This window comes from Macaca mulatta, chromosome 11 (assembly GCF_049350105.2).
Source record: "Macaca mulatta isolate MMU2019108-1 chromosome 11, T2T-MMU8v2.0, whole genome shotgun sequence".
NCBI lineage: Eukaryota > Metazoa > Chordata > Mammalia > Primates > Cercopithecidae > Macaca > Macaca mulatta.
Genome location: NC_133416.1, coordinates 15,464,129 through 15,475,337, shown reverse-complemented (window position 1 = coordinate 15,475,337; position 11,209 = coordinate 15,464,129). Strand labels below are relative to the sequence as shown.

At 39.5% G+C, this 11,209-nt stretch overlaps 1 pseudogene; it reads left to right on the top strand.

Annotated features, from left to right (window-relative positions):
* Window positions 1–8,821: 8,821 nt before the first annotated feature.
* LOC100428529 (small ribosomal subunit protein eS26 pseudogene) lies at window positions 8,822–9,322 on the top strand (annotated as a pseudogene).
* The last annotated feature ends 1,887 nt before the right edge of the window (window positions 9,323–11,209 follow it).

The following is an 11,209-nucleotide window of genomic DNA, read 5'->3' as shown; positions in this document are numbered from 1 at the left end:
ACTTCACCCCTACCCAGGTCCAATTTCAGCCCTGCTGCAGGGGATTGGTGGGTGTGTGTGGTTGTTTCTTTTAATAACATTTGATCTCAATGTTGGAAGGGATCTCAGAGGTCTACAAATCTAATCCCCATTGAGTAGCAATTGCTTCTTTAATCCTCAGTCATGTTATCTCTGCTGGGACATCCTCAGCTCCCCAGAACTCAGCACGCAGCAGATAGCCGCTGTTGTAGGGCTTGGAGACTGCACCTGTGACTGCCTCCCAGGAAAACTGATGCTGTCTTCTGAAGACAGAGAGAGCAATGCTGAATCCCTGCTCCATACATCAACCCTGAAAATGCCTGAAATATTGATGCAGGGTTCTTCGGAAATTTTGCTTGACGCTATTTCCTTCTTTTTATCAAAAATACAGCCTGGACAGCATGGCAAGACCCCATCTCCACAAAAGAAAAAAAATTAGCCAGGCATGGTGGCACGTGTCTGTGATCATAGCTACTCAGGAGGCTGAGGTGGGAGAATTGATTGGGCTGGGAGGTTGAGGCTGCAGTGAGCTGTGATCACACCCCTGCACTCCAGCCTGAGCGACTCCAGCCTGAACAAGACTCTGTCTCAAAACAAAAAAGAAATTTCCCCTTCCCTTTGCCTTAAGTACATGAAGTTTTATCATTTTACTGCAAAAGGTTTTCCTTTGAGGCTAATATTCACTTCTGCAATCAAGCCTTACATTCCCTTGAGAGGTATTTCTTTATGGAGTTAATTCCTCCTGCCTCTCACAAATGTTTTCTCTCTCACTGCATGGGCTTAGGTCTTTAAAGACCTTAGATATGGACTCTAAAAGCTGAGAAAATTTCCATTTCCACTAGTACAGGCTTAAAGACCAAGAATGGCAATTTTCATTATTCTTCTGTAGCTATTTTGTCATGAAAAAAAATGGCTATTTTTAGAGAAGTGAATGTACTGGAGGCTACTTCAACCTGTCTCATCACAGAACTCACTTCTTGTTTTTCTACATTGGTTGGCCTGAAAAACCTGAAGTTTGTTCTCATTTCTAAGAATGAAGCTATTTTCTTCATTACAAAGCCAACCTTAAATAACAGTAAACATTTTAAAGAAAGGGTTTTTGCATGAAGTTTTTCTGCCTGTCCCATATAATTGCGTTCAAATTCTCTTTTTAACCTTAATTTTAATCCTCCATCTCTGTTCTCTCATTTGATAAATTGTTGAATATATTTTCCTCCACTCCCCAGTCTTAAAGACCAGGCGTTCAAGAGTTTATTTGCTTCCATTACAAATGCATTCCTTTTTACACCTTAGCCTTACAGATCTGTGAATTTCTTCTCTCTTTTAGTGAATGTGCAAAAAATACAAACTGGCAACATAGAAAAGAAGAGATACAACTGGGACCAATGATCAGATACTACTTTTTCAGATTACTTTTATAATGTTTTATTTTAAAAAGGAATAAAAAAGATATGGTTCATTTTATTCTATTTTATTTTTATTGTTTTATTTTATTTTATTTTATTTTGTTTTATTTTTGAGACAGGGTCTTGCTCTGTCACCCAAGCTGGAGTGCAGTGGTACAATCTTGGCTCACTGCAATCTCCACCTCCCAGGCCCAAGCCTCCCACCTCCACCTCCAGGGTAGCTGGGACCACAGGCAGATTCATTTTAATTTTCTCTTTTTGTGTGTATTTTTCAATGAAATAAAATATAATTTATAAATATATGTGCAAAATCAATTTTAGCTATTTCAAATAAAGACATAGATCTAAATGTACTAATAATATCAAAACATACCCATCGTAAGTTTCAGATACATAGAGATGTAATTATCTCTCTACATATATCTGAAATACATATGTATTCAATATATGCATATGTATGTAAAAATGTTAATTTGTGTTTCTAAAGTCTGGAAAGATAAATACTAAACTGTCAAGGGCAGTTATCTCTGGGAGGCATGTTGCCTTGCATCCATGAAGGGAAGGTTCTGCTATCATAGGGGAACTTTCACTTTTGACTCCTTTTTCATCTGTATTGGTAGATAATAAACATATTTCTTGTAAAAATTGTTTAAAAGCCACCAGTACAAAAATAGAAAACAAAAAACAGAGTATACTAAGGACATAGCCAATTAAGAGAAACTATATAAAAATGTAGATATTAATTTCCATCAGAAAACTTTTCTAAGATCTATTTAAGTTTTATTAACTTCCAATTATGTCATTTAGTTTAACTTTATAAACTACCTCTCCTGTTTGTTTTAATGTTCATCGTATTTAATTTTGATTGTAGGTTTTTATGCTTGACTTTATAATATTAAAACATTTTGTCTACATAACAGTAGTGAATCATACAAGATTGAAGAGAAATAATCTGAGATGAACTCGGTATCTTTCCCCTTGTTTACCATAGGCTGGGGAAATGTAGCTTTTAAGGATATACTATACATGTTTACCCAAGGTAAAATTTCAGAAAGGTTTTAGAGTTAAAGCGTGTCTTCACATAGAATACTTTTTGTTTCCTGGCAAGTAGTCAGTTCTTTATTTTCTCAGCCAGTACGCAATTTCCAGCTTTGTTGAATCCCTGTTTTCCCCAGGCTGAGTCTAATCAGAATCAATCTCCTTGGAATAGTTCCACAGGATATTTGAAAGAGATGATAAATCAGTTTCCTCATCTTGTTTCTCTTAAAAAAAATTCTTTCCCCTGTTTAATTTTTTAAATCTAATAGAATTTCGAGTTCCTGCAAAGATGGAAAACTGGCATGGGTTACCGGCTTCCTTCCCCAGAATTAAACAAGCAGAAGCTAAGAAGGAAGCATAGATTCCAGGAACTAATTACATCAACAGTAAGAAACCCTGGGAGATGGAAGTTCTGCACCTGAAGAGGGTGGGGGAAGAAGGGTTGACAATAGCCCAAGAGAGAAGACTGGCAGGGGACATAGGTTAGCGAGAACAAGATTGCATTTTCCTCTTGCGCCTTTCCTGCTCTGCTTGCAGACAGTGATTGCCTACCTGTTCACCACGGAAATCAGTGAAACAGGAGTCCAGGGGCTAAAAACAGGCAACCCAAATCTCCTACATTTAGGAGTTAATAAAATCAGGGGAGAAATGACCAGCCTAGAGCATTTACTCTTCCATTCTTTCACCAAACTCCCCAGCTATTAACTTCCAAATTATATGTCTAGCCTGGACCTCACCCTTGAATTCTAGACTAGGGTATCCAAAACTGTCTATTTGTAGTTCTTCTTACATGTCTAATAGACATCTCAAGCAAAATATGTCCACTAAATTTCTGATATTTCTCCAGAAATTTTTTCCTTTTGCGGTCTTCCACATTGCAACAAGTGATAAATCTATCCTTCTAGTTAAGGACGCAGTTGCTTTCCAAATCTGCTTGCACCGTCTTCAATTTATATCTTAATAAGTTCACAAAAAGGAGAATTGTGAAGCTCTAGTAAGGAATACAATCTCTAAGTATCATTATGAAGTGAATTGCATGAAGTACGATTAAGTGAAAAAAAGCAAGGTGCAGATTAAGGTGTGTAGTAGTCTACCTTTTATCTAAGAAAGGAAGGAATGCAAATATATCTATCTATACATATATATAGATTTTTTTAATGGAAGAATAAGGAGCTAGGCACAGTGACTCATACCTGTAATCACAACACTTTGGGAAGACAAGGTGGGAGGATTGCTTGAGCCCAGGGGTTCAAGGTTACAGGGAGCTGTGATTATGCCACTGCACTCTATCCTGGGTGACAGAGCAAGACCCTGTCTCTACAAAAACAAACAAACAAAAAACTGGAAGAATAAATTAAACTCTAATGAAAAATGGAAGGAAAAAACAAGTTAGAGGGAATAGGGTTAGAAGTTAAACTTCTCTGAATATACTTTGTTTTAGAACTTTTGATTTACAAACCACATAAATGGTTTACATAATTTAAAAATAAAATTAAATAAAGGTGGGAAAATATCAGTTCCTAAAAATTGAAAACAAATACTAAGTTGATGGGATGGTTTAACTATTAACATATAGAGAATGTGATATCCAATTAATTCAATAACTTCAGCCGGGCGCGGTGGCTCAAGCCTGTAATCCCAGCACTTTGGGAGGCCGAGATGGGCGGATCACAAGGTCAGGAGATCAAGACCATCCTGGCTAACACGGTGAAACCCCGTCTCTACTAAAAAATACAAAAATCTAGCCGGGCGAGGTGGCGGGCGCCTGTAGTCCCAGCTACTCAGGAGGCTGAGGCAGGAGAATGGCGTAAACCTGGGAGGCGGAGCTTGCAGTGAGCTGAGATCCGGCCACTGCACTCCAGCCTGGGCGACAGAGGGAGACTCCGCCTCAAAAAAAATAAAATAAAATAAAATAAAATAAAATAAATTCAATAACTTCAAAACATATTAATTTGACTGTACCCTCCTAATGGGATATGTTCTAAGGGGAAAAATAGAATTGCAAAGAAATCTTAAATTGTATTCAGGGCTCATACTGTTAATAACAATATTGATATGGTGAGTATCAAACTATCATACACACATATATGATAGGGTATAGAAAATAAGTAATTTTGTAATGATGTTTGAAACAATTATATATACAAATAGAACAGGTTAAACTGTGTTAAGTTAAAGCTGCCTCCTTGCATATTTTAAGTTTGACCCAAAGTGGACTGTAACCTAATTGGATATGTAAACAGACTGTAACCTATCACAGGTTCCCAACTGTTGAAACCATGTTCAAACATGGCAAACACTGAGCTGTAACCAACCCAATTGTTTCTGTACCTCACTTCTGTTTTCTGTCCACCACTTTCCTTTTTCTGTCCATAAATATTATCCAACCACGTGACAGCTCCACAGTTGCTCCAAACCTATTCTGGCTCCGGGAGATGGGAACGCTCCCCGATTTGTGAATCCCTCTTTGCTCAATTGTGTCTAAAGTTTTTCTTTTAACAAGCAAATAAGTAATTATGTTAATTAGAAAGAGTAAAGAAGTGCAAATATAAAATCAAAGAAGGTAGGTAAAGAAAAACTGTAATATTTTATTTGAATTGGAAATATGAGTACTAACTCATGAGGTATTTCTCTTTTCCATAAACAAAAACATATTTCTAGCTCTGTCCAGGAAACAGGTCTTCATACATTGACCAACCCAATAGCAACGAGGACCTCTAGTGCCAGATCGTGATCTCTGAAGGGCTCCTTGGGAAAATGGATGATTTCGTGTCTGGAGCAGGAATGAGCCTAGAAGACCTTGTCGCGCTAGAAAACAAGGAAGCTACTAAAGTCTGCTGGATTCAGGTTAAAAGGTCACAGGAACCAATTTGAAGGCGCTCACAATAGCCAAAGATGGGACATTATCAATAAGAGTAATGATTACAATAGAGAGACTTAAATATGTTAAAATCCATAAGTTCATAATGATACCTTTTTAAAAGTCTCATTGATCATCTTTAAAACATAAAAAAGAACCAAATACTTTTTTCCAAAAAAATGGAAATGTGAGAGTTATATCCCATGGGACAATCCTCAGCCAGCAATGTACAGGAGTCAGTGATAAATATTCCCTTCTTCCCCTTCAAGTAGATGATTCTTAAATGTGCTGCACATGACTTCCCAGAGGGTCCCTAACAAGGATTAATCTCCAGTTCTCCACAGTGCCATCCACTCAGTAAGGTGCTCTTAAGTTATCTTTCCCTCCTTTCCTGCTTCATTCTTCCCTTATTCTTTTTTGAAGTATTATTTTCCAAAATAATGACCATTGCACAAGCCTTGTCTCGGCTCAGCACTTTGAAGAAACCTAGGCTAAACAGTTGGTACTAGAAGTGGCTCTGCATAATGGAATACTAGTCTGTCTTGAAAACAAAACAAAGAAATCCTGTCCTTTTCAATAACATGGATGAATCTGAATGACATTTTGTTAAATGAAATAAGCCAGATCCAGAAAGAGAAGTACCACATGAACTCACTTAGATGTGAAATCGAAAAAAATCAAACTCATGAAGCAGAGAGTAGAATGGTGAGGGGTAGGGAGGTCTTTAAGGAGGATGTCAGTCAAAAGATATAAAATTTCAGTTTCATAGGAGGAATAAGTTTAAGAGATCTATCATAGAATATAACGACATTAGATGGTGATTGTGAAACATGGTTATAGTTATAACAATGTGTGATGTACTTGAAAATTGCCAGGAGTAGATTTTATGCATTCTTGCCACAAAAAGTAAGTATGTGAGATAAAACATATGCTAATTCAGCTGTTCCACAATATATACATATTTCAAAAATTATGTGGCATGTCATAAATATATGCAACTTTTATTTGTCAATTTAAAAACAGTTAAATAAAGAAGTAGCTCTAGAAAGCAGACCCTCAGATTGAGATGCTGAGACTGGGTCACTTACTGGTCAGCCTTAAAAAGCACCAAGTAGGATAAGCAGGAAAGAGATAATTATAAAAACTATGAATTTGGTTGACTTTTGTTCACGGCTTTAGAGGTCTTGAAGAAAAAGGGGAAAAAACCACAGATGGGCGCAGGTTAAGCTGACAACTCAAGACATACCGTGAAAGTGAGAAAGCTTCCATGGTAGTGTTTGAAGAGGTTCTTATCCTTTGTAGCCACAGGGCAGATGCTATTCAAAAGCAAGCCCAGAATTGAATTGCCAGGCTAGCAGAGCTCCAAGAATACTGAATGATAGCCTCAATAGATCTCCTCTGTCAAGGTCAAAGATCTGGTATGATAATCGTGAGAATCAGAGACTAAGATGAGGATATTTGGTTGCATGAACCTGACCACCTTGAACCAAATATCCTCATCTTAGTCTCTGATTCTCACGATTATCATACCAGATCTGTGACCTTGACAGAAGAGACCTACTGAGATTTTTTTTTCACCAACCTGAAGGATTAAGGTTCTTCCCCCTTGTTAAAAGAGAAGAGCCGCCATTCAATAGGAGACCTTGCAGAGGGCTCATGTGAAGCAGGTGCTTCACAAAATGGTGCTTGTCCTTCTCAAGATCTAACTCTATCTTCCCTAACTACCTCCAAACCAGTGACAGGAACAAGGCGCAGCACAACTCAAGTGAAGATTCTTCCTCCTGAAGCATATTATATACACACAGAACAAGTTTAAAGACCTGGTTAACATATACTAATTGGAGTGCTTATGGGAGTGGAGCTTAAGGATGTTAGACTGGGGAGGGCAGAATATAAGGTGAGCTAAGGGAGCAGATAATGATATGGGAGCACTCTTTCATGACTCATGACTTGAAACTTAATGTCCTGATAAGGACACTTGTAGTCAGTCCTAAAGTGTTGTTGGGACGACTCCTCGAGGCTTGGATACAGTGTCAATCTCTCATAAGATAGAAATGCTGGAACTGCCTCAACAGAGTGTTGAGAAAGGTGTCAACAAGTTAGAAAGGTATACATATTAAAATCCTTTGCGATGTGAATCAGAGAACCTAACACCTGCCTAGGTCCCCCAGGAAGGCCAAAGTAATAACCAGTACAGGAAGTAATAACAGTGGTAGTGAGGCGCCAGCGTCTTTTGAGGTCAGCCATAACTGTCCCTTAGTACATCTGTGTATCTTATGTCTTAGTACGTTTGAGAGCAAGAGATTTTGCAATGGAATTAGGCTATTATCAATGGGGATGATAAGATTCAAGAATAGCAGAGACCAGATGGTGGCATCTAATCTTAAAAGTCAGGAGGAACATAATTACTGTGATACAGACCAAAGCTAGAGTGACAGTCAAGGTTTCTTGACCTACTAGTATCTGTGGCAATGGCCAATAAGAGCAATACAGAAGGGCAACCAATTAGACTACTACTTGGTTTATATAACCACACAAAAATTGAAAGCTAGTGAACAAAAGGCTGATGCCAGTCACCAAATGGGTAACTGCAATCCTATATTTCAGATCTCAGGCCAGTTCTCAGAACTAAAGCCTACTGATTGCAGAGGAAGTCTAACCTCCTTGATAAAGAATCCTGCAATGCCACTGCAAATACATACAATAAGCATGCCCCCATTCCCTCCCCAAAGGGACCTGCAGCCTTTTTCCAGATATACTAGGGAAAAGGGAAACACCCAGATTTTTGAGAGCCATTAGACATACAGTCTTAGCTGATACTTCTGCCAGGGGGTCTGAAATGCCAGCATAGTCCCCAGGTTAGAGTAGGAGCTTATGAAAGCCAGGAGATTTATGGAGTCCCTGTCCAAGTCTATTTCACAGTGGGTACGTGGGCTACATAAACCTACCAGTGATGGTCAGACCCCTGAGTGCATAACTGGGATGGTTATAATTAAAAACTGGAAAAACCCTCAGATTTCTTTCTTGACCTATTGTATTAGAGTTATTACGGTAAAAATGACCAAGTGGAAGCCTCTAAGCTCACCTATGTCTTCTCTTCCAGCCATGATGGTATATCAGAAGGAAAGCCACATCTTGAAAAGAATTACAGAAATTAGTACCACCTTTAACGAAGGACAGGAGGCAGGGATAGTGGTCTCCATCACATTCCAATTTAATTTGCTTTTCTGGCCCTGAAAGAAATAAAAAGAAAAAAATTAACTGCCTGCTGGACTACTAATTTAAACCTATAAAAGCTGAACAACGTTGTAGTCCCATACACAGCTGCCATCCCATTGTCACTGCAACCCAGATACATTGCAATATGGCACCTTAACTGAAATAGACAACACAACCCTGTATTGCTTGGTCTACATTATGGAGTTGGCAAGGGCATTCTTTTCAATCCTCAGCAAGAAAGAGGGCCAAATGTTTTTCAGGTTTTTGCTTTTAATGTGAGATGAGCAGCAATACTCCTTTACTGTTTTGCCCCAGGGCTCTGTTAACTATCCTACTCTTTGGCATATTTCACCATGGAGCAGCACTCTCGCCTGACCCAGAACTCAAAGAGGTCCATCAAGAGCTGAAGGAGTCTCCAGTCCGTACCTCCAAGACGACAAAGAAAAGAAGGAACAATGGTTGTTCCAAAATGGGCCGCAGCCACATGCAGCTTATTTGCTGCACGAACTGTGCCCAATGTGTGCCCAAGGAAAAGGCCATTAAGAAATTCGTCATTTGAAACACAGTGGAGGCTGCAACAGTCAGGGACGTTCCTGAAATGAACATCTTCGATGCCTATGTGCTTCCCAAGCTGTATGTGAAGCTGCATTACTGTGTGAGTTATCCAGTTCACAACAAATTAGTCAGGAATTGACCTCATGAAGCCCGTAAGGACCGAACACCCCCAACCAGATTTAGACCTGCAGATGCTGCCGCACGACCCCCACCAAAACCCGCGTAAGGAGCTGAGTTCTTAAAGGCTGAAGACAGACTATTCTCTGGAGAAAAATAAACTGGGAATTATACTTTAAAAAAAAAAATGAGCTGAAGGAGCTGCAGATCCATGCCAAGAAGGTAAATCAGCAGATCAGTGATAATGTGTCTGGGTTGCAATGGCAATTGATGCCCTACACTGTCCTTTAGAGCATTAAAAGTGACTGCTTCTTCATCTCCACCCTTAAAAGCTTGCACAAATTTCTTCTGTGGCCAGCTCCAACCTGGAACCACACAAGGAAGGAAATTCTGAGAACTGTTTGACTTTAGCTAGGTTAAAACACCATACAACCATGACGTCAACTTTCTTGGGTACAGTGAAAATTATCTCAGACAGTAGTTTTCAAATTTTATTGTGCAAAAGATTCACCAGACATTCTGATTGTCTGTTGCTGTATAATAATCCTCCTTCACATGAATGCCATAAAACAGCCATTTTATTACACCTAAGGATTCCATTGGTCAAGAATTCCAACAGAGCGCAGTAAGGACGGCATGTTTCTGCTTCACAATGTCTGGGGGATGCCACTGGAAAGGTTTAAGCAGTTGGGGATGTCTCAAATGTCTACGGATGAAGTCTTCTTCACTGACATGTCTGGTACCTGGGCTAGGATGACTCGAATGCTGGGCTTAACTGGGATTATCAACCAAGCTTTTCCATGTGGCCTCTCTCTGTGGCTTAGGCTTTCTCAGCATGGCAGCCTTCTTACATGATGGCTCAGGGCTCCAAGGGCAAGTGTACCGGCAAACAATGCAGTAGCTGCAGGACTCTCTGACTTAACTCAAAAGTCATGCTGCGTCATTTCTGCCACCTTCTATTAGTTATATGAGTGAGTGGCTGAGGCTAGTCCAGATTCAAGGGGAAGTGGAGGTAGACCCCACCTCTCAATGGAAAGAACATCAAAGAACTTGAGGTCATCTATCACACTGAAACCTTCAAAATGCAGATTCCATCTTTTCAATTAAATACGGTGGTGTAAAAGCAGAATTTCTCTATTGCCTCTTAGAAAATTATCCAAAAATAGCAAGGAGAAGGAGAAACACAAACACAAACATAATACATGGTAAAATTAGGAAACAGTTAAAACCTTGAACCTCAAAGTATGCAAAAGAATGCCAAAAGTGGAGAAGATTAAGCAGGGAGTCAAAAACATTCAGAGAGGGAGCAATCACTCAGGATTGTACATCTCAGAAAGAAGTGGCAAAGACATTTCGCCAAGGTTAAGGGCATGCACTGAAGTACAAAATCAAAATCACTGGTTTGCACCAATGGGAACTGGGATGCACAGGTTGATTTTTAAAAATTATGTAGGTTTAAAAGAAGAATCCCTTGATGCAGGCATATTCACTTCCTCCACATTCTCTTCCTCTTCTCCTCCTTCTCATCATCTGTCCATGGGGTATTAAGAAAACTGAACAGATTTTATCTGGTTGGGTGCAGGGAAGGCTAAATAAACTCCCATATTGAGATAAATAAATTCTCATACTGAGAATTGTTTCTGAAAAGTTCCCTAGCTTGAAACACATTCTTGCCCCTTCTCCACGTTGACTTACCATGAATCGCTGATACAGTAAACACTGTATTTACTTAAAACTAAGTATTCAAGGGCTGGGCACAGTGGCTCAGGTCTATAATCTTAGCACTTTGGGAGGCCAAGGTGGGTGGATCACTTAAGATCAGGAGTTTGAGACCAGCTTGGCCAACATGGTGAAACCCCGTCTCTACTAAAAACATAACAATTAGCCAGGCACGATGGTGCATGCCTGTAATTCCAGCTACTTGGGAAGCTGAGGCACGAGACTCACTTGAACCCAGGAGGCAGAGGTTGCAGTGAGCCGAGATCACACCACTGCA